The sequence below is a fragment of the Heptranchias perlo genome, chromosome 1 (assembly GCF_035084215.1).
Source record: "Heptranchias perlo isolate sHepPer1 chromosome 1, sHepPer1.hap1, whole genome shotgun sequence".
In the NCBI taxonomy this organism is placed as follows: Eukaryota; Metazoa; Chordata; class Chondrichthyes; order Hexanchiformes; family Hexanchidae; genus Heptranchias; species Heptranchias perlo.
Window position 1 is genome coordinate 143,579,683 of NC_090325.1, and position 22,103 is coordinate 143,601,785.

The 22,103-nt window shown below is 48.2% G+C and overlaps 1 long non-coding RNA gene across 1 annotated transcript in view; it reads left to right on the plus strand.

Moving 5' to 3' along the window:
- Positions 1–4,311: 4,311 nt before the first annotated feature.
- Positions 4,312–22,103, plus strand: part of LOC137299280 (uncharacterized) — a 44,258-nt gene continuing 26,466 nt past the window's right edge. The window contains exon 1 of the long non-coding RNA XR_010957882.1: positions 4,312–4,519. This is a non-coding gene — a long non-coding RNA (uncharacterized lncRNA). The remainder of the gene's footprint in view (positions 4,520–22,103) is intronic.

The following is a 22,103-nucleotide window of genomic DNA, read 5'->3' on the forward strand; positions in this document are numbered from 1 at the left end:
AAATGCCAGGTAAGTCTGACATCACGGGGGGAGGGGGGTGGTTGGTCATCGGGGGGGGGTTGGACATCGGGGTGCTGGAGAGATTGGAGGGGGGGAGCTGGAGACATCGGGGTGGGAGGGGGAGCTGGAGACATCGGAGGAAGGTTGCATACATTGCAGGGGGTCGGACATCGGGGTGGTTTCGGCCACTAGGGAGTCGGCCGATCGCTGCAGGTGAGCTTGTTAGGCCAGAAGCAAACACTCCTGCTTCTCCTGGTCCACAAGCAGTGCAATAAAGGCATTTACCTGATGAACCGGCCCTTCTCGCCTCATTTTACCTGGCAAGATTCACGAGCCCTGGGAAAGCCATCCTGCAGTCATTACATTTTAAGCTTAGTTACATTCAATTTAAAAAACGCTGCTTAACGTCTTATAATGAGTTAAGTGCCCCACTAAATACCCGCCCACTGGCACTAATTGGTGACGCGACCTCCACAATTCAGCTCCTCAGGTGCATCCAAACGCACCCACATTAAACTCGGAAGTGAGCGCGTTGGAGCCGGGTTGCGGTCATGATCACAAAAACTAATATTTTCACCTCCCACCTGACTCCAACCCACCGGTTCTTGGGGGTTACAATTCCCCCCAAAGTCATTGGAGTGAAGAATTGAGAGACTCTTTATAAAAAGAAGTTATTTTCTTCTTCTACCCTTTTTCAACTTCCCTTCCTTCTGTGCGTTATATTTCTTTCTATGGGAAAGAAATTGTAAACAAAAAGTTCTGAATCTCCTCAATATGTGTAGCCTTGAAATTAGGCTGTGGGATGCTGGATTTCAATGTCTGTATGAAATTCTTTCTTAGATTATTTTAACGGAGATGTTATTTTAAATGAGTTAATACCTGGGTTAAAATAGCAAACGAAGAAATTTTTTACAAATTTATTAAGCACTCTTATGCTTGTATCTCAAGAGGTAATTTCCAGGTCAATATTTAAAAAGCTTCAATCTTTTATCACTTTACCATTTTGATGTAGTATATATAAATGATCCTGTAATTATTCTTGCTCTATTGACTGATTAGTGTTTAAGGAACGTATGGAATTATATACAGTTTGAATTACTTTAAATAAAAATCATCAGAAGAACTATAATTTTTTTATTTTCAGTTGAAGTTATTTTGACCGGAGTTGGGCAGCAGTTTGTTAAAACAATCACATTTGTTTTATAGTCGTTGAAGTTTGGCTATTGTTGTGAATGTAATTTTGGGAGTTCAGCTCACACCGTGCAGCTGTAACATATATTGTGATATTCCTTACTGTGAATGTTTATCAGGATTTGTAATTTGAAATCAGAAGAGCTATTTTCAAAAATGTGACTTTTACCAAACCCCTTATGTTATTTAGAAATATTTAAACAAACAATGCTGTAACTAATTATTATGAAATGATAGTAAAGTGCTGAACCTATCTCTTACTGGCTCCTCTCTAAATTCAAACAGATGTTTTCAGGACTGATCAGGTTTTAAATTCTTCTTTCTCCTCTATTCTTAGAATATAACAAGGATTTGAGGCCATTCTGATGGAGGGTCCACACCCAAATCATTAGCCCATCTTTTTACAGACGCTGACAGAATTCAGATTTCCAGCATGTGCATTTTTTTCTTTTTCTTGTATGTCCATATGCACCTCCTATACAAGGAAAGAAATTAATGTTATCTTTTACATTATAATAGGATGCATATTCTGTTTTAACGTCACTTTAGAACTGTTATGGGCTGATTTTAATCCCTGTCCCTCCCCATCCAGTGGGAATGACAGGGCGGGGTGTTAAGATGGCGGAGGATGGGGTTTCAGCCACTTTCTCACCCCCCCCCCCCCCCCCATTTTTACTTGCATGAATACAGGCACGGGAAGGTCGCCAACCCAGAACTACGGGGGCCTGATTTAAATGGCAGTGCTACGTCCCGATGATGTCGATTTTAACTCTGGTTGGGTATTGTGCGTGCAGGGGGCAGCAAGCCCTCATGATGTGGTCGGCATGAGGCCTGGGCCATTTTAACTCACAGGCCTCATTAACATTTGAAGGACGGGCTGCCCTCCCGATCGCTTGCAGAATCAGGCAGCCCGCTACATGACCCGTGCAATTTCTGGCAGGCATCCTGATTGTACATAAAAGAAGATTGCAACCCCTGATTTCATCTTTGTTGGAAGAATGCTGGAAAAAATTGTGGCAACACAGATGAGTCAAACAATTAGAAATGCATGTCAAACTCAACCACAGAAAAGTCTGCTGTTCGCATGCAATTTTCAGGGGTCAGCTCATTCCCATAAATATGTATGAGTTCAAGTGCAGATTTTCTCGTGTACAGGAGCGCACTAGAGGTGGGGGCAGAAAATTATGGCTAGGTGAAATTTAAAGGGGTGTGGACAACTGAAGGGAATGACAGAATAGGAAATAAAAATCCTTACAGCCTTTGGAAAAGCTCAGAAGGGTTATCAACCCACTAACAGTCTTCGTCAAGGCTGAAAGAGAGAGGGCAAAGAAGTGACAGGCAAAAATGAGAGGAAAACAAAAACCAAGATGCAGGCATGAGTCTGCACCTTAGTGTGAGGGAGCAGCTCAACATTCAACCACCTATTTGATGGTTGCTGAAGTGGAGGCAGTGCTGCATGAGCAGGTTGTGAGGAGGATGACTTTTTGTGCCACTCCACAGCACCAGCTCTGTAAGACAATAATGCAGCATGCCTGGAAGGAGGTGCAGATGTGTTTCAGGCCACGTTTGACTGTTAAGCCCCAATTTTAACTCAAGGCGGTTGAGAGCCCAGGCGAGCAGCAAACCGTTCTGACCTCAGCAGCGTGAGGTCCGGACAATTTTAACTCCGGGCCTCATCTGCTTGCCCCCCACTCCTGGACAGTTGCCGATCTGAAATTGGTGGGAAGCAACAGCTGGCCGGCAGATGGGAGCAGAATGTCAGACGGCTGGAGGCTGCAGGCAGGGACCAAAGAAACAGGGATATGTAAAGTAAGGGACCTCCCTATGACCACGTGAACTTTGCGCCACCTGCTGATTTTCAATCCCTACCCACCGCCCCCCCCCAGTTTGTTATTTTTACTCCAAGGGGATCTGTGGCTGGATCTTGTAGTTCACCTATAAATAAAAACAGAAGAGGAACACGTTATAATACTGGCTGTAAGAAACTCCTTCAAACAGAGATTATATAACTAAGAATGTGTGAAGGTGGTTTGCTGGAATTTATGAGTAAGTGAGTGAGGGGCGGAAGAATAGTAGGACTGTATTAGCCTGAACAATGAGCAGGACCTCAAGCTTCAAACCTGGCCCATTCCCTTTATGTTCTCAGGCCCCAGATTGTCAAGCGTAGCCTGTTGAAACTGACTCAGAGGTCTTCCTCTGGTTTGAGTTTTCTCCCTCTTGCTATGCACTGCTTTGTTCCTCAAGCAGAGACGTATTATTGAAAGGTTGAACGTTTGAGCAGCGTATAAGGAATGACACCCAAGTTCACCTTGCATTGCAATGTAAGTAAATTAACACACATCTCATAAGTAGGCTGTGCTGTAATGTTGGTTTGTGGGCTTATCTTTCCAAATGGGAATGTAACAACAATTGCAGTTTGAAGTGGCAGTAGGAAAGTGTTCCCTGCTATGGAAGGATATGCAAGTTTGGAAAGAGCTCTTTTAGGAGTATTTAGACTGCAGCCTCAGTCATGGTTTAACAGGGTGAGAGGAGAATCACTGTGACATACATAATTTGCCCAACTGCTTGGTACAGTGAAATACTGGCTACACTTACCATGGCATACTTCCTCAGACTGTTAAACTTTTTCCTAATCTGCTCCCTTTGGCTGATGTCCACCAACTCGTGCCAAGCAGATTGGATGAAGCTCCTATGGGCAGGATATCCTGGGGGTCCAAACAGGGGAACCCTGCTTTGCTGCATTCTCCAAAGCAGTCTGACATCATTGACCACTCATTTCCAGGTTTGTGCCCGGCAAGAATTAAGGAGCCCCTTTAAATAGCAGCAACAGCTTTTAAGAACTCGGAAAAGGTTGCTCTGCTGTTCAAATTTATCAGAAAGCAGGTTCATACAAAGCAATCATGTATTTTTGACATGTCTTAGGTCATTTTGATATACCACAGACTTCCTTTTTGTGAACTTGCCAAAAATTCCTACATATTAATTTTGAGACTCAGGTCCAAAATCTTTCTCATTTTTCTCTGCAATGTGTAAATGTTGGCTGATCTCCAGAATTTGCAAGGAATAAGATGAATATCATGAAATTTTTATAGTCACTTCATAGGAGTAGATAAAAGGGTTTGAAAAGCATCAGATGAAAACAGCCTTTAGAAAAGTGCTTGGACTTCATTGTCATAGGGTCGATTTTAACTTCCGGCAGGAGCTGGTCGGGCGGGGGTTCGTCAATCTCCTGTGAGAAGTGCTAGCTGGCTGGTGGATGGGAGTGAGATTTCAGGCAGCAGGAGGAGGCTGCTGCTGGGGACCCAAAGGAACGGCCTCCAGCCCTCAGGTAAGTGGTTGGGAGAGGGGGTCAGGAAGGTGTTGCGGTCGGGGGAGGGGGAGGTAAGCCCAGGGCAAGGGAGGCCCAAGATTTCCTCACACAGTACTCCGATTAAAATTGCAGTCAGACTCCACGGCTAGGCAAAGCGATTGGTAGGTGTAAGTCACTGGGGCATTTTAACTGCCCACCCACTCAACTTCTACCAGGCGGGCAGGGTTAAAATCAGCCCTATTGTACTTTTGCAGCAGTCGTAAAAGAAACAATTCGTACAACAATTACTTTGCATGAGGTTACCTTCCCCAGAAACAGCTATTGTCATGACACTTTACTGTATTCTTACATGAATAAGTCTAGAATTTATATTAAGATAAAAATCTGTATATAGAAAATAAATAACTTCAAGGGAAACGTTCCATTTTGAGAGAGAAACCTGCACTGCAATGGAATGACAGTGTTTCTGCTCACCATGATCTCACTGGACCACTATCATGGGATTTCCAAGATCGGTCTAGTTATGCATGCAGAACGAGTTCCCAATGCATGAGGTAATAAGTGCAACAACAATCATTTGCATTTATATCACACCTTTAACATAGAAAAACATCTGTTTCACGGAGGTGTAAGGGAAAAAGAGTGACACCAAATCGAAGGAGATATTAGAAAGATGACAAAAAGCTTGGTTAAAGAGGTGTGTTTTAAAGACAGCATTAAAGGAGGAGGGGGAGGTTGAGAGGCAGAGGGGTTTAGGGAGGGAATTTCAGAGCGTGGGTCTAAGCATCTGAAGGCACGGCTACCAATGGTGGGCTGAAAGGAGGGGTGATGCATAAAAGGCCAGAGTCAGAGAAATGGAGAGTTCGAGGGGAATTGTCGGATTGGAGGAGGTTACTGAGAAGGTTGAAGTCATGAAGGGATTTAACATAATGATGAGAATTTTAAATCTGAGGCACTGGGGAATCGGGAGCCGATATTGATCAGCAAGGACAGAGGTGATGGGCACGTTGTGGGAGTAGAATTTTGGATGAACTAGAGATTACGGAGGTGGCAAATGGGAGGCCGTCCCAAGAGGGCATTGGAACAGTAAAGTCTGGAAGTGACAAAGACATAGATGAAGGTTTCAGCGACAAATAGACTGAGGTAGTTGTGGTGTCAGGCCATGTTATGAGGTGGAAGTAGAAGGTCTTTGTGATGGAAAGGATATGGGGTTGGAAGTTCATCTCAGGGCTAAATAAGATGCCGAGGTTGTGAACAGTGTTGTTCAGCCTGAGACAGTCGTCAAAGAGGACGCTTGGAATCTCTGGTGAGGATACAGAGTTTGTGTTGGGGCCGAAGCCAGTGGCTTTGATCTCCCCAATGTTTAGCTATAGAAAAGTGCAGTCAAATACTGGCTGACATTTTGGTCCTAAATTCTGCTGGGGTTTATACAATGTCCCACCATAACTTCAGTAGATCAGCGGAACCCCCCGAGAAATGGTGTAAATGGCTAAAGAATGGTAAAGACTGGAACATTTATTGTTCACACAAAGCACTTGCTAACTCCTTCTTTGGGACTTTCTTTATTTGTTCTTGGGATGTGGCGATGCTGGCAATGCTGCATTTATTGCCCATCCCTAGTTGTCCTGAGAAGGTGATGGTGGGCACTTCTTGAACCGCTGCAGTCCGTTTGCTAATGATGCTCCCACAACGGTGTTAGGTAGGAATTCCAAGACCCCATGACGATGAAGGAATGTGAAAAAATATCCACGTCAGAATGTTGTGTGACTTGGAGGTAATGATGTTCCCATGGCATTACTGTTCTTGTCTTTCTTAATGGTAGAGGGATAGAGGAAGGAGATGCTGTTGAAGTATCCTTGGTGAGTTGCTGCAGTGCAAATCCTTCAGATTGTTCAATGGTGATGGAGAGGGTGGATATTGAGTTCAGTGGCATGGGGCCCCAATCAAGCAAACTGCTCTGTCCTAGAATGTATTGAGCTTCTTCAGTGTCGTTGCAGCTGCACCCATCCAGGCGAGTGGTGTGTATTCGATCACATTCATGACTTGTGCCTTGAAGATGATAGGTAGACTTTGAGAGGTCAGGAGGTGACCCCCTTGTCACAGAGTACCCAGCCTTGTATAAATGATGTTGAAATGGTGGTCCAGTTAAGCTCCTGGTCAGTGTTGATTCCTAAGATGTTGATGGTGGGGGACTGAGCGATGGTGGTGCCAGTGAAACTTAGAGGGAGATGGCTGCGCTTTTCTTTGTTTGAGATGGTCATTATCTGGCACTTATGTGGTGCAAATGTGACTTCCTGTTTGTCAGCCCAAGCCTGGATGTCATCCAGGTGCTGCTGTAGCTTGGCTTGGGCCTCTCCAGTGGTAGGCTGAAGTAGGTCATAGAAAGTAAATCTAAAATGCTCTGAGTTCCTTCTTGTAAATAAACCTGCTCAAAATTCAAGACAAGTGTTAGCCAAGTCATATGATAGCCATTTCAGGGCTTGCCTGTGGAAACTCTCTGTCAGTAGGCAGCAGGAAATTGCATGCAGCTTCAGCTCTTAAAGGCAACAGCTGCTATTTAAAGGGGGGGGATTAATTTTTGCTGGGCAGAGAAGGTGAAACAGCTGTAGAAGTAGCAGGTCTGCTCTATTTTTTAATGAATGTTTGAAGGTGCTGTTAGAAGTGCATCAAAGAAGGGTTCCCTTTGGAATCTCAGGGCAGCCTTCTCTCAATATAAGTGTACAACTTGGCAGGACATGGCTGTCGGGGTAAATGCATTCTCTAACATTCAGAGGAACTAAAGGAAGATGAGGGAAAAGGTTAATACCTCAGGACATCTATCAAGGAAAGGCAGCCTTCATTTATTATAAAGAAAATTTTCCATTGGGTGGTCTTTTGGTAGGGTTACCATTGCCTTAAATTGATGCCGGCAGGGACTTAGTGCAAGGATCTTAAGTTCTCTCAGTGAAAGATTGCTATTGTTGTCTGCCTTCTCCTTCAAGTAACCCTGACATTGTGGATTGCGTTAAAATGAAGGCATCATGAAGCAGTCATTTTCTTACATGAGCATATTTTGATGCTCACTAACAACGCATGTTGATAACATGAAAGCCTTTGTGATTCATAAAGCTGATAGGAACCCCTGTATATGATTCTAGGACCCCTTGGGTGCCATCAGTGACAGCCTGTAGTTTGGGGAATCTTGCCATGTAGAAAAATTGCACACTCTCATTCTGAAGGGGGAGGGTGAACAGCCAGACGTCGTGGTCCATATTGGTACCAACGACATAGGTAAAAAGAGGGATGAGGTCCTGCAGGCAGATTTTAGGAAAGAGATTAACAAGTAGGACCTCAAAGGTAGTAATCTCCGGATTACTCCCGGTGCCACGTGCTAGCAAGTATAAAAATAGAAGGATAGAGCAGATGAATGCGTGGCTGGAAAGATGGTGGGCTTTAGATTCCTGGGGCATTGGGACCAGTTCCGGGAGAGGTGGGACCTGTACAGGCCAGGCAGTTTGTACCTCAACAGACCAATGTCCTCGCAGGGAGGTTCGCTAGTGCTGTTTGGCAGTGGCGGGGGCGGGGGGGTTAAAACTAATTTGTCAGGGGAATGGGCACCAGGCTGTATCATTGGAATGGAGAAACAAGGTGCACAAAGGATTGGGAGAGAAAGATAGCACTAGAGTAAGAAATAGTATGGTATTAGGTGGGGTCAGACTAAGAGAGAATACAAGAAAGTCTAAGACCGGTTTACAGTGCATGTGTGTAAACGCACGAAGCATGGTAAACAAGGTTGGTGAGCTGCAGGTGCAAATAGTCACATGGGAATATGATGTCATGGCGATAACGGAGACCTGGCTCAAAAAAGGGCAGGATTGGGTACTAAATATTCCTGAATACAAGATGTTCAGGAAAGATAAGGAAGGAAATAAAGGAGGTGGGGTGGCAGTATTGATTAAGAGAATATTGCAGTGCTGGAGAGAAAGGATGTCCTGGAGGGGTCAAGGACAGAATCTATTTGGTTAGAGTTAGGAAACAAAAGAGGGGTCATTAAACTACTAGGTGTATTCTATAGGCCACCAACTAGTGGGAAGGATATAGAGGAGCAAATTTGCAGGGAAATTACAGAGAGGTGCAATAGCCATAGAGTAGTGATAACAGGGGACTTCAACTATCCTGAGATAGACTGGGATAGTAATAATATAAGGGGCAAAGAGGGAGAGGAATTTTTGAAGTGTGTTGAAAGGCTGGCTGTACTTAAAGTAGGTAAGTCCAGATGGGTTGCATCCTCGGTTGCTGAGGGAAGTAAGGGTGGAAATTGCAGAGGTACTGGCCATAATCTTCCAAACGTCCTTAGATATGGGGGCGGTGCCAGAGGACTGGAGAATTGCGAGTGTTACACCCTTGTTCAAAAAAGGGTGCAAGGATAAACCCAGCATCTATAGGCCAGTCAGTTAAACCTCAATGGTGGGGAAACTTTTAGAAACGATAATCCGGGGCAGTATTAGGAGTCACTTGGACAAGTTTGGATTGATTAGGGAAAGCCAGCATGGGTTTGTTAAAGGCACATCGTGTTTAACTAACTTGATAGAGTTTTTTGATGAGGTAACAGAGAGGGTAGATGAGGGCAATGTAGTTGATATGGTGTATATGGACTTATGGTGTATACTGGCGTATTGTGTCAGTTCTGGGCAAGATGTGAAGGCCTTAGAGAGAGTGCAGAAGAGATTTACTAGAAAGATTCCAGGGATGAGGGACTTTAGTTACGTGAATAGACTGGAGAAGCTGGGGTTGTTCTCCTTTGAACAGAGAAGGTTGAGAGGAGATTTGGTAGAGGTATTTAAAATCATGAACATAAGAAATAGGAGCAGGAGTAGGCCAATCGGCCCCTCGAGCCTGCTCCGCCATTCAATAAGATCATGGCTGATCTGATCCTAACCTCAAATTTAAATTCATGTCCAATTTCCTGCCCGCTCCCCGTAACCCCTAATTCCTTTTACTTCTAGGAAACTGTCTATTTCTGTTTTAAATTTATTCAATGATGTAGCTTCCACAGCTTCCTGGGGCAGCAAATTCCACAGACCTACTACCCTCTGAGTGAAGAAGTTTCTCCTCATCTCAGTTTTGAACGAGCAGCCCCTTATTCGAAGATTATGCCCCCTAGTTCTAGTTTCACCCATCCTTGGGAACATCCTTACCGCATCCACCCGATCAAGCCCCTTCACAATCTTATATGTTTCAATAAGATCGCCTCTCATTCTTCTGAACTCCAATGAGTAGAGTCCCAATCTACTCAACCTCTCCTCATATGTCCACCCCCTCATCCCCGGGATTAACCGAGTAAAGGTTAGGGTCTAGACAGAGTAGATAGAGAGAAATTGTTCCCATTGGCGGAAGGGTCAAGAACCAGAGGACATCGACTTAAGGTGATTGGCAAAAGAACCAAAGGTGATAGGAGGAAAAACTTTTTTACACAGCGAGTGGTTATGATCTGGAATGCACTGAGGGGGTGGTGGAGGTAGATTCAATCATTGGCTTTCAAAAGGGAACTGGATAAGTACTTGAAAGGAAAAAATTTACAGGGCTACGGGAATGGGGTGGGGAAGTGGGACTAGCTGGATTGCTCTTGCTTAGAGCCAGTACGGATTCGATGGGCCGAATGGCCTCCTTCCGTGCTGTAACCTTTCTATGATTCAATGTTCATGGCTGCACATGAGAGAAGTGATGAAATTATTTGCCCTGGCAAACAACGCATCAGTCACCTTTTTTATTTAATTTGTTCATGGGATGTGGGCGTCGCTGGCAAGGCCGGCATTTATTGCCCATCCCTAATTGCCTTGAGAAGGTGGTGGTGAGCCGCCTTCTTGAACCGCTGCAGTCCGTGTGGTGACGGTTCTCCCACAGTGCTGTTAGGAAGGGAGTTCCAGGATTTTGACCCAGCGACGATGAAGGAACGGTGATATATTTCCAAGTCGGGATGGTGTGTGACTTGTAGGGAACATGCAGGTGGTGTTGTTCCCATGTGCCTGCTGCTCTTATCCTTCTAGGTGGTAGAGGTGACGGGTTGGGACATCCTGTCGAAGAAGCCTTGGCGAGTTGCTGCAGTGCATCCTGTGGATGGTACACACTGCAGCCACTGTGCGCCGGTGGTGGAGGGAGTGAATGTTTAGGGTGGTGGATGGGGTGCCAGTCAAACGGGCTACTTTGTCCTGGATGGTGTCGAGCTTCTTGAGTGTCGTTGGAGCTGTACTCATCCAGGCAAGTGGAGAGTATTCCATTAAACTCCTGACTTGTGCCTTGTAGATGGTGGAAAGGCTTTGGGGAGTCAGGAGGTGAGTCACTCGCTGCAGAATACCCAGCCTCTGACCTGCTCTTGTAGGCACAGTATTTATATGGCTGGTCCCGTTAAGTTTCTGGTCAATGGTGACCCACAGGATGTTGATGGTGGGGGATTCGGTGATGGTAATGCTGTTGAATGTCAAGGGTAAGTGGTTAGACACTCTCTTGTTGGAGATGGTCATTGCCTGGCACTTGTCTGGTGCAAATGTTACTTGCCACTTATCAGCCCAAGCCTGGATGTTGTCCAGGTCTTGCTGTATGCGGGCTCGGACTGCTTCATTTTTGAGGGGTTGCAAATGGAACTGAACACTGTGCAATCATCAGCGAACATCCGCATTTCTGACCATATGATGGAGGGAAGGTCATTGATTAAGCAGCTGAAGATGGTTGGGCCGAGGACACTGCCTTGAGGAACTCCTGCAGCAATGTCCTGGGGCTGAGATGATTGGCCTCCAACAACCACTACCATCTTCCTTTGTACTAGGCATGACTCCAGCCACTGGAGAGTTTTCCCCGATTCCCATTGACTTTAATTTTACTAGGGCTCCTTGGTGTCACACTCGGTCAAATGCTGCCTTGATGTCAAGGGCAGTCACTCTCACCTCACCTCTGGAATTCGGCTCTTTTGTCCATGTTTGGACCAAGGCTGTAATGAGGTCTGGAGTCGAGTGGTCCTGGCAGAACCTAAACTGAGCATCGGTGAGCAGGTTATTAGTGAGTAAGTGCCGCTTGATAGCACTGTCGACGACACCTTCCATCACTTTGCTGATGATTGAGAGTAGACTGATGGGGTGGTAATTGGCTGGATTGGATTTGTCCTGCTTTTTGTGGACAGGACATACCTGGGCAATTTTCCACATTGTCGGGTAGATGCCAGTGTTGTAGCTGTACTGGAACAGCTTGGCTAGAGGCGCAGCTAGTTCTGGAGCACAAGTCTTCAGCACTACAGCTGGGATGTTGTCGGGGCCCATAGCCTTTGCTGTATCCAGTGCACTCAGCCGTTTCTTGATATCACGTGGAGTGAATCGAATTGGCTGAAGACTTGTTTCTGTGATGGTGGGGATATCGGGAGGAGGCCGAGATGGATCATCCACTCGGCACTTCTGGCTGAAGATAGTTGCAAACGCTTCAGCCTTGTCTTTTGCACTCACGTGCTGGACTCCGCCATCATTGAGGATGGGGATGTTTACAGAACCTCCTCCTCCCGTTAGTTGTTTAATTGTCCACCACCATTCACGACTGGATGTGGCAGGACTGCAGAGCTTTGATCTGATCCATTGGTTGTGGAATCACTTAGCTCTGTCTATAGCATGTTGCTTCCGCTGTTTAGAATGCATGTAGTCCTGAGTTGTAGCTTCACCAGGTTGGCACCTCATTTTTAGGTACGCCTGGTGCTGCTCCTGGCATGCTCTTCTACACTCCTCATTGAGACATCCTTCTTGACACAGCTGTGAACTTGAGATTGATGTTGCTAATGTCCTCTGTGGCTGCCTGGAATGAGCTCGAGACATAAAAACTAAGGGTTCTACTGACCTTGATGATGGTATCCCTGTGGTGAAGGACCGATTCTAGGAAGTGGCACAACTCTGACAGTAACCCCTCGTGAAATGGAGCTTGTAAAATCAGTTTTCCCCTGCCTGTGAATATGGATTGGTGGATAAGGGAAGAGCAGGCAGTCTGCCTCTGATGCAATCTGACTTGCCTCGCATCCCATATTTCATCTTGTTCCTCACCCTCCAATTAGCCAAAAAAAAAGGAATCCCTTGTAGAATGCCCATTTTCAAAATTATAATTGTTGCATTAAAAATGTGGCAGCCAAAACTCTTGGACAAACACCTCCAAAAATAACTAGATACAAAATAACACTGAAAATAACACCTAGCAGAAATCCAAAGATAGGTTTGCACCTTCTTTGAAAGCAGCAGGACTCCCTTTAAAATGACTTCTGTCTCAGCCCATTTTATACAGTTGACCTCAAGGTAAAGTGTATTCCCACAAGAATCAGAGAAAAGTGTGTGCATGCTCATAATCATCTCATTTCAGTACATTAAAATGAAGCTCTCGCCTGTTTTTCTCAAAAGTTCCTAAGACCCAACCAGAAGTTTATGCTTGTTGTAAAATGGGCAGAGATCCACCAATATCAATCACAGCCCGATTTCCCAATTCCTTCTCTCTCCGGCACCACCAGCAACCAGAAAATGAGTTTTGGCCAAGAGTCCACACCCACACCTGATACAGATGCTGACTCACCTGTTGGGTGCTTCCAGCATTTTGTGATTTTGTTTCAGAGCATCCGCAGTTTTTGAGAATATTTTCCCTTTTGAATCACTAAGAATCCTTTCCCTACTGCACCTCTCTTTGCTTCTATCTAATTTTGTTTATTTTCTCAACACCTCTCAAACTCCCTGCTGCTCTCCATTCAGTGGTTTTCTTCACTTTATCCTTACCTTTTCTTATTTTGTTTATTTTGCCCTTTTGATGGCTTGGCTTTCATTTGCTTTCTTTTTGTCTTTCCTTTCTTACTTAAATTCCTCCTTTTCATTCATTTTTGATTTCCTTCACTATACCCTGCTGTTGATTTTTGCTGTTTTTTCTTTTCATTCTTTCATCTTTCTTGCCTTGTTTCCCTTTCCCCAGAGATATCTAGCAGTGAGGCTGTTTTAAGTTATTGGGCTCTTTGCATCAGATTTTTTTTATATTTAAAAGAATATTCTAAAACAAAGGAACACTTATCACAATGATCCAATTTTGACTTCAGGCTGTACTGGCACAGGCCTAGCCAGGAGTAACATGCTGGAGCCTATCCCATCTAGCAATTTACTCATGCAATTGAGAAAAAGTGCAAGTTTGTCCATGCCAATTACACATTCAATGTGGATAAATTTCAACGCCCAGCTCTTAACTGGGCATGCAGTGTATAGAAAAGAATTATTGTAAATAGTGTACTTCACTGCACCTTTTAGAACAAATCCTATTTTAATATGCAATATTGTGAGCAAAATATTTTGCAATCCTGAACCTCGCATACTCATCTGGGCGGAAAGACTTGCAACTTTCTTGGCAAGAATTAGTTACACCCTGTGGTCGGAAAAATGGAACTATAGGATCGCCAGGTTCACAGCACATTGGTGAGCCATTGTAGTGTGCCTCCAGTTCCAGAATTCCTGACCTTGGCTGTATCGTTAGCAAGAGGGTGCAGGGAGGAAAGGTTGACGGTCAAGTCACCACTCCCTGCTTTTGTGGGTCTATTAGCAGCCGAGGCCTGGGAGACAGTTATCTGGCTGCTTCCTCAGGCATACAATGGTGTGTGGCAAGGGAGGGGGCTAATGTGAGGAAGTGGGGGCGGGGGGGGCGGGAAAGGGGAAATAAATTAAAAGTGAAAAAAACTATATTTAAAATAAACATTAAAGAAACCATCCAAAAAGGCACACCCCCGGGTATCCAGACACCATGGGGGGGAATTTTAACCCCCAAGAAACGATGGGTTGGGAGTGGGCGGGCTGTTAAAATATTTGATTTTTGGAGCATGACTGCAATCCGGCTCCAAGGCACCCACTTCTGCGTTTAACCCAAGCGCGTTTGGATGAGAGTGACCTACACATCACAGTCGGGACCTTAATTAGTTCAAGCTGGCGGGTAGTTATCAACATTTAACTTCCACGTTGACATTAAATAGGTCTTTTTAAATTGAATTTGACTTAACTTTAAATTTAACGCCTCCAGCGCGGGTTTTCTGGGGCTCGTGAATCTCACCAGTGAAAAGGAGGTGCGAAGGGCCGGATCATGAGGTGAGTGTCTTTATTACACTGCTTGTGGGCCAGGAAGAGCAGGAGTATTTCTTCCCCCGATGGCCAAGACCCCCCTCCGATGGGAGATATCTCAACTGCCACCCCCCCCACCGATGGCCGACTTCTCAACCCCCCAACCCCCTGATGGGCGACTTCTCACTTCCTACCTCCACCCCCTCCCCCGATGGCCGACTTCCCACCATCCCCCACGATGGCCAACTTCTCAACCACCCCCCCCCCATAATGGCAGATTTCTCACCCCATCACCCCCCTCCCCGTTGGCTGATTTCTCACCCCACCCCAGCCCCGATAGCCGACTTCTCACCACCCCCCACTGTGGCTGACTTCTCATCCCCCCACCTCCCCCAGTGGCCGACTTCTCGCCTCCCCTGCCCCCATGTACGCCCTTCTCCATCCAACCCCCAAAGATCCCAATCGCTCCCCGACCCACCTCGTACAAACACCGAGTACTCTGATCTCTCCCCTGCTGCTTTCCCACCCGGCCATTGGGTGCAAAACCCGGAAGTAAAATTTTTATCATTAATTGAGTTGAGATCGCAGATTCCGACCCGCCAACTTCACTTCCGGGTTTTTCATCCGATAAACTTGCCCCCTGCTCTCTTCCTGGCTCCAAATCAAAATCCAAGCCCATATGGCACTGAACAAATAAATTATCACAAACTCATCTGATCCATTAATAAATAATAATGACTTTAATGATATGTTCTGCTCAGCTATAGTGTATTATTAAATACATTAGTGAAACAACCCCCAAATGTGTTAAAAGAGAAACAATTTCCAGTACTAGAGAAGAGTAATCAGATGAAATTAGACTTCGGATCCAGAAGCCACTCGCCCTCCCCCAATTTCCAATTCTCTGGGGCCTTAATTCCTTCGTGCCCCAAACCGGGCACAATTCCGGTGACGGGCAACTACGGCACTCCAGAACGGAGATGCCCAAGGATCAATGTAAATTCGTCCTCGGGCCTCATCAGAATAAATCAGTTGTGTTGCGGGTGCCAGTTAGGCTTCCCAACGCAGCTCGCCTGTCGGATCCTTATAAATAAGAAAACACCCCACGTTGAGGCCCAGAGGTAAGTCCAGGTGGGGGAAAGGTCGGGTTCCCAACCTGGCCAGAATGACCAGGAGTTTCCCGGAATTGGGGATTCTTCCCCCGAGCGCTGCCTCCAGCAGCCCCGGAGATCAGCGATTTAAATTTCCTGTCGCAGTGCGACCACCCCCCCCCGTGATGTCACCATCTGCTGGTAGAGACATCTCCGGCTCGGTGACAGCACCTGACCACCGCCACAATCACATGGAGCGCAGTCAGGAGGGGCCTGGAGAGAGAGGAATTGGGTGTGGTGGCATTCAGCGGAGTCTCTGAAATCGGGGGCTCAAGAGTGGGGAGGGGGGAAAGACAGAGAGAGAGACTGGAGAATGGGGGGTCAGGAAGAGAAGGGGACTGGAGAATGGTGGAGAGAAGAGGACTGTGAGTCGAGGGATTGGGGCTCAAGCAAATGGGGGAGAATGGAGTGAGAATGGGGGAGGGGACCAACATTTCCTGCAGAGCTGGGAGCAGCAGCAGCAACATGGTGAGTGTGAGCGGCACCAAGAGAGGAGCAACCAGTAATGCGGTAAGTGAAAACTGGGGACCTTACTGTGGGTAAATAATGAAAGATTGTTTCCATTGATGGGTGAATGGGAACAAGGGGATGGAGACCAAGGATTCTCACTGGAAAAACCAGGGGGGGGAAGGGAGGAGGAAGGTTCCTGAACTGAGGGCTGTTAGACCATGCGATCCTTCACCACATGTTACTATTGAGACTAAAACATCAATTCAAAGGGAATGGGATAAATATTTGAAGAGGAAGAATATAAAAATATTTGTGGGGAATGGGGATTACAGGCACCACCACCAGGGACTGAGTGGCTTTTTTTTTTATTCATTCATGGGATGTGGGCGTCGCTGGCGAGGTCAGCATTTACTGCCCATCCCTAATTGCCCTCGAGAAGGTGGTGATGAGCCGCCTTCTTGAACCGCTGCAGTCCGTGTGGTGACGGTTCTCCCACAGTGCTGTTAGGAAGGGAGTTCCAGGATTTTGACCCAGCGACGATGAAGCAACGGCGATATATTTCCAAGTCAAGATGGCGTGTCACTTGGAGGGGAACGTGCAGGTGCTGTTGTTCCCATGTGCCTGCTGCTCTTCTCCTTCTAAGTGATAGAGGTCGTGGGTTGAGACATGCTGTCGAAGAAGCCTCGGCAAGTTGCTGCAGTGCATCCTGTGGATGGTACACACTGCAGCCACAGTGCGCCGGTGGTGAAGGGAGCGAATATTTAGGGTGGTGGATAGGGTGCCAATCAAGCGGGCTGCTTTGTCCTGGATGGTGTCGAGCGTCTTGCGTGTTGTTGGAGCTGCACTCATCCAGGCAAGTGGAGAGTATTCCATCACACTCCTGACTTGTGCCTTGTAGATGATGGAAAGGCTTTGGGGAGTCAGGAGGTGAGTCACTCGCTGCAGAATACCCAGCCTCTGACCTGCTTTTGTAGCCACAGTATTTATATGGCTGGTCTCGTTAAGTTTCTGGTCAATGGTGACCCCCAGGATGTTGATTGTAGGGGATTCGGCGATGGTAATGCTGTTGAATGTCAAGGGGAGGTGGTTAGACTCTCTCTTGTTGGAGATGGTCATTGCCTGGCACTTGTCTGGCGCGTATGTTACTTGCCACTTATTAGCCCAAGCCTGGATGTTGTCCAGGTCTTGCTGTATGCGGGTACGGACTGCTTCATTTTTGAGGGGTTGCGAATGGAACTGAACACAGTGCAATCATCAGCGAACATCCCCATTTCTGACCTTATAATGGAGGGAAGGTCATTGATGAAGGTCCTGAAGATGGCTGGGCCAAGGACACTGCCCTGAGGAACTCCTGCAGCAATGTCCTGGGGCTGAGATGATTGGCCTCCAACAACCACTACCATCTTCCTTTGTGCTAGTTATAAGTCCAGCCACTGGAGAGTTTTCCCCGATTCCCATTGACTTCAATTTTACTAGGGCTCCTTGGTGTCACACTCGGTCAAATGCTGCCTTGATGTCAAGGGCTGTCACTCTCACCTCTGGAATTCAGCTCTTTTGTCCATGTTTGGACCAAGGCTGTAATGTAGTCTGAAGCTGAATGGTCCTGGTGGAAACCAAACTGAGCATCGGTGAGCAGGTGCCGCTTGATAGCGCAGTCGACGACAACTTCCATCATTTTGCTGATGATTGAGAGTAGACTGATGGGCGGTAATTGGCTGGATTGGATTTGTCTTGCTTTTTGTGGACACGACATACCTGGGCAATTTTCCACATTGTTGGGTAAACGCCAGTATTGTAGCTGTACTGGAACAGCTTGGCTAGAGGCGCGGCTAGTTCTGGAGCACAAGTCTTCAGCACTACAGCCGGGATGTTGTTGGGGCCCATACCCTTTGTTGTATCCAGTGCACTCAGCCGTTTCTTGATATCACGTGGAGTGAATCGAATTGGCTGAAGACTGGCTTCTGTGATGGTGGGGATATCGGGAGGAGGAGGCCAAGATGGATCATCCACTCGGCACTTCTGGCTGAAGACGTTTGCAAACGGTTCAGCTTTGTCTTTTATACTCATGTTCTGCCATCATTGAGGATGGGGATGTTTACAGAACCTCCACCTCCCGTTCGTTGTTTAATTGTCCACTACCATTCACAACTGGATGTGGCAGGACTGCAGAGCTTTGATCTGATCCGATGGTTGTAGAATCACTTAGCTCTGCCTATAGCATGTTGCTTCCGTGCTCAGCATGTAGTCCTGAGTTGCAGCTTCACCAGGTTGGCACCTCATTTTTAGGTATGCCTGCTGCTGCTGCTGCTGGCATGCTCTTCTAAACTCCTTATTGAACCAGAGTTGATACCCTGGCTTGTTGGTAATGGTAGAGTGAGGAATATGCCGGGCCATGAGGTTACAGATTGTGTTGGAATACAATTCTGCTGCTGCTGATGGCCCACAGTGCCTCATGGATGCCCAGTTTTGAGCTGCTAGGTCTATTCTGAATCTATCCCATTTAGCACGGTGGTAGTGCCACACAACACGTTGGGTGGTGTCCTCAGTGCGAAGACGGGACTTCATCTCCACGAGGACTGTGCGATGGTCACTCCTACCAATACTGTCATGGACAGATGCATTTGCGACAGGTAGATTGGTGAGGACGAGGTCAAGTAGGTTTTTCCCCTCGTGTTGGTTCACTCACCACCTGCTGCAGGCCCAGTCAGGCAGATATGCCCTTCAGGACTCGGCCAGCAATGGTGCTACCGAGCCACTCTTGGTGATGGACATTGAAGTCCCCCGCCCAGAGTATATTCTGTGCCCTTGCTACCCTCAGTGCTTCCTTCTAAGTGGTGCTCAACATGGAGGAGGAGGACTGATTCATCAGCTGAGGGAGGGCGGTAGGTGGTAATCAGCAGGAGGTTTCCTTGCCCATGTTTGACCTGATGCCATGAGATTTCATGTGGTCCGGAGTCAATGTTGAGGACTCCCAGGGCCACTCCCTCCTGACTGTATATCACTGTACCGCCACCTCTGGTGGGTCTGTCCTTCCGGTGGGACAGGACATACCCAGGGATGGTGATGGAAGAGTCTGGGACGTTGGCTGAAAGGTATGATTCTGTGAGTATGGCTATGTCAGGCTGTTGCTTGACTGGTCTGTGGGACAGCTCTCCCAATTTTGGCACAAGTCCCCAGATGTTAGTGAGGAGGACTTTGCAGGGTCGACCGGGCTTGGTTTGCCTTTGTCGTGTCCGATGCCGGGTGGTCCGTCCGGTTTTATTCTTATTATGACTTTTTTTAAGCGAGGTTTTACAACTGAGTGGCTTGCTAGGCCATTTCAGAGGGCAATTAAGAATCAACCACATTGCTGTGGCTCTGGATTCACATAAAGGCCAGACCGGGTAAGGGCGGCAGTTTCTTTCCCTAAAGGGCATTAGTGAACCAGATGGGTTTTTACCACAATCCAGTAGTTTCATGACCATCATTACTGATACTAGTTTTTTGAATTCCAGATTTTATTTAATTAATTGAATTTAACTTCCCCAGCTACCGTGTCGGGATTTGAACTGATGACTCTGGATTATTCGTTCAGACCTCTGGATTACTAGTCCAGTAACATAACCACTATGCTACCGTACCCTCCTCCTCTGCTGTAATTTCTATAATTCTGTGAAAACTCACCTTTATTGAATCCGAGCTCAGGGAGTGGTTTCAAAATGTTGGTGCTAAACTGAGTTCAGGACCATGTGCCCTGTCAGAAGTGCCCCAAACACTGACCCTGCTGCCCTTTGTACAATCTCTTGGTTTGGTTCAGGTCAATCTGTGCCACCCAGTTTTGACGTGTGAAGGTCAAGTACATATCAGCTCTGACTGAGGTTCCCAGTTCAGAGTTGCCACTTTCACACAGAAGCTGAGTCCAAAGGAGATAGAGAGAGATGGGCCCTATTAAAAGTGGCATCAACTGGGGAGCCTGATCGCACCTTGTGAAATTCAGGGGATTTCTGGCTATGGTTTCAGGGTAAATAGTTCAGGTTATAGGATTACTACTAGTTACAGGTGGGATATTGGGGCATTGTACCTATTACTATCAGTTACATACAGACTATTACTATTAGTTATTAGTGCAGTTTCAGTGAGTTACCATATTATTGGTGGATTCAAATTCCTCCCACCTCTGGCTTTCCCTCTGTGAAACCTTCCCCCACCTTTGGATTTCCTGCCCTCGGTTTCCCATCTTCCCCCCCCCCACCCCCATAACATCGGTTTCCCATCCCCCCCCCCCCACCTCGGTTTCCCCATCTTCCCCCCCCCACCTCGGTTTCCCATCTTCCCCCCCCCCCACCTCGGTTTCCCATCTTCCCCCCCCCCACCTCGGTTTCCCAACATCCCCCCCCCCCACCTCGGTTTCCCATCTTCCCCCCCCCCCCACCACGGTTTCCCATCTTCCCCCCCCGACCTCGATTTCCCATCTCCCCCCCCCACCCTCGGTTTCCCATCTCCCCCCCCACCCTCGGTTTCCCCTCTTCCCCCCTCCTCGGTTCCCCTCTCTCCCCCCTTGGCTTCCCCTCTCTCCCCCCCTCTGTTTCCCCTCTCTTCCCTCCCTCGGTTTCCCCTCCCTCCCTCGGTTTCCCCTCCCTCCCTTCCCCTGCCCTCAGTTTCCCCTCTTCCCCCCTCCTCAGTTTCCCACTCTCCCCCCCACTTGGTTTCCCCTCTCTTCCCTCCCTCGGTTTCCCCTCCCTCCCTCGGTTTCCCCTCCCTCCCTTCCCCCCCCCCTCGGTTTCCCCTCTCTTCCCCCCCCCCTCGGTGTCCCCTCTCTTCCCCCCCCCCCTCGGTTTCCCCTCCCTCCCTTCCCCCTCTCTCCCCCGCCTCGGTTTCCCCTCTCTCCCCCTCCTCGGTTTCCCCTCTCTCCCCCCCCTCGGTTTCCCCTCCCTCCCTTCCCCATCTTCCCCCCCCCGACCTCGATTTCCCATCTCCCCCCCCACCCTCGGTTTCCCATCTCCCCCCCCACCCTCGGTTTCCCCTCTTCCCCCCTCCTCGGTTCCCCTCTCTCCCCCCTTGGCTTCCCCTCTCTCCCCCCCTCTGTTTCCCCTCTCTTCCCCCTTGGCTTCCCCTCTCTCCCCCCTTGGCTTCCCCTCTCTCCCCCCTTGGCTTCCCCTCTCTCCCCCCTTGGCTTCCCCTCTCTCCCCCCCTCTGTTTCCCCTCTCTCCCCCCCACTTGGTTTCCCCTCTCTTCCCTCCCTCGGTTTCCCCTCCCTCCCTCGGTTTCCCCTCCCTCCCTTCCCCCCCCTCGGTTTCCCCTCTCTTCCCCCCCCCCCTCGGTGTCCCCTCTCTTCCCCCCCCCCCTCGGTTTCCCCTCCCTCCCTTCCCCCTCTCTCCCCCGCCTCGGTTTCCCCTCTCTCCCCCCTCCTCGGTTTCCCCTCTCTCCCCCCTCCTCGGTTTCCCCTCTCTCCCCCCTCCTCGGTTTCCCCTCTCTCCCCCCTCCTCGGTTTCCCCTCTCTCCCCCCTCCTCGGTTTCCCCTCTCTCCCCCCTCTCTCCCCCCTCCTCGGTTTCCCCTCTCTCCCCCCCCTCGATTTCCCCTCTCTCCCCCCCCCCTCGATTTCCCCTCTCTCCCCCCCCCCTCGATTTCCCCTCTCTCCCCCCCGCCCTCGGTTTCCCCCCTCCCCCTCCCCCTCCCCCCTGGTTGCTCCGCTTCCCCTGCCCTCAGTTTCCCCTTCCCTCACTCGGTTCCCCCTCTTCCCCCACCCCCGCTCTCGGTTTCCCCTCTTCTCCCCCCCGCTCTCAGTTTCCCCTCTTCCACCCCCACCATCGGTTTCCCCTCTTCCCCCCCCCCCCAGTTTCCCTTCTTCCCCCGCCCTCAATATCCCCTCTTCTCCCCCCCGCTCTCAGTTTCCCCTCTTCCACCCCCGCCATCGGTTTCCCCTCTTCCACCCCCGCCATCGG